This window comes from Echinops telfairi, unplaced genomic scaffold (genome assembly GCF_000313985.2).
Source record: "Echinops telfairi isolate 266 unplaced genomic scaffold, ASM31398v2 ScPeMD7_443;HRSCAF=831, whole genome shotgun sequence".
NCBI classification, from domain to species: Eukaryota; Metazoa; Chordata; class Mammalia; order Afrosoricida; family Tenrecidae; genus Echinops; species Echinops telfairi.
This window is the reverse complement of record NW_022104341.1, coordinates 75,608,507-75,609,938: the sequence shown is the minus strand read 5'-3', so window position 1 is coordinate 75,609,938 and position 1,432 is coordinate 75,608,507. Positions and strand designations below refer to the sequence as shown.

At 35.0% G+C, this 1,432-nt stretch overlaps 1 protein-coding gene across 3 annotated transcripts in view; it reads left to right on the top strand.

Annotated features, from left to right (window-relative positions):
• The window catches only part of ZFYVE9 (zinc finger FYVE-type containing 9), a 204,773-nt gene that overhangs the window by 60,224 nt on the left and 143,117 nt on the right, over nucleotides 1–1,432 (top strand). For 2 of the 3 annotated variants that reach the window (XM_004699425.2, XM_004699424.2), the window contains exon 2: nucleotides 319–424. The exons of the other annotated variant lie outside the window; for it this stretch is intronic. The gene's annotated coding sequence lies outside the window, so the exon portion shown is untranslated. The remainder of the gene's footprint in view (nucleotides 1–318; nucleotides 425–1,432) is intronic. 3 annotated transcript variants of the gene reach the window in all.

Below are 1,432 nucleotides of genomic sequence, written 5' to 3'. Positions count from 1 at the left end.
TTTTCATGAATAACTATAATCAGAATCATTGAGCTGAAAATGCCTGCTATCAATGTTTTACTTTATATTATTCATTGAAAATAGGGGTATATACATTCTATTTATTGAAGCATTTAACTTTTGACCTTGACAATAGCATAAGCCTGCTATTGTGTACCAGGCTGCTCTGGTCTTTGAATCTGAGATGTAATTATAATTTATTATTCAACTGCACATGTTTTATTTGTCTGGCTATGATAGGTTTATATGAAGAAAATTAGGTCTTATTGCTGTAGTAAGTGTAATGGGCAATGTGTCTTTCCCCCCACCCCCCTTTAGGATCTAACAGAGCATAGTGAATCAGCAGGACAGGCTGGTGGTGCAGCAAGCATCATGAGTAAGCTCACAGAAGTCTGTTCTTTATCACATGTGTAAGGGGGAAAAGGTAAGGGAAAAAATACTTTATTTCTTTTTGAGGCTGATTTTGAGAAAAAAGCTATATGTATAGAAAATAATACTAATATTTATCTACTACTTGCTTCATTTATAGCATAGCACCTTGTTAAATTAGGAGTGATTTTCAAATGACTAGATTTAAATCTAGAGTGAATGAATATTCTAAAATTATTGTTGAATTATGTAAAAATGCTAATTTTCAGTCATCGCCCCTCCCTTATAGAGTTGTTACTGCTACTGTGAACATAGGAAGGTAATTTCAGATGAAAAAGCAGTTGAGCAATATTTTAGGAGAAAAGACCAATTTGTCTATTTAATTAAAGTCATTTAGGTTTCTTAGTCATCATGTAAGATCTAAATAATTAAAGCTAATTTGAAGATGGGGAATTGGTTAGAAAATTTATAAGGGGACTTTGCAAAGTTTATGAGAAAATTCCATTAGCTTTTCGTTCCACTCTCCCATGAACTTACTGAAGCCTCCTGGTATTTAATTGAATGGTTTTATTTTGTGTTTTTAGGCTAATTGTGAATAGGAATACTTTAAAGTAGAAAACTGACAGTATTTTATTCATCCTTATGGAGCAGAAATGTTTGACTATTAACTCAAAACTTATATTTGATTTTGTTTTCAAATGTTCATGATTATTTAAGGCAGTGGTTCTCACCCTATCCATTGTGTGAAGCACATTTGTACATTTGTTGCCGTCATCATTCTCAAAACATTTTCTTTCTACTTGAGCCCTTAGTATCAACTCATTTTTCCCCCTCTTCCCGCCCCCCCACAAATCCTTTATAATTTATAAATTATTATTATTTTGTCATCTTTTACACTGTCCGATGTCTCCCTTCACCCACTTTTCTGTTGTCTGTTCCCCAGGGAAGAGGTTGTATGTAGATCCTTGTGATGGGTTCCCCCCTTCTACCCCACCTTCCCTCCACCCTCCCAGTATCTCCACTCTCACCACTGGTCCTGAGGGGATCATCTGTCCTGGATTCC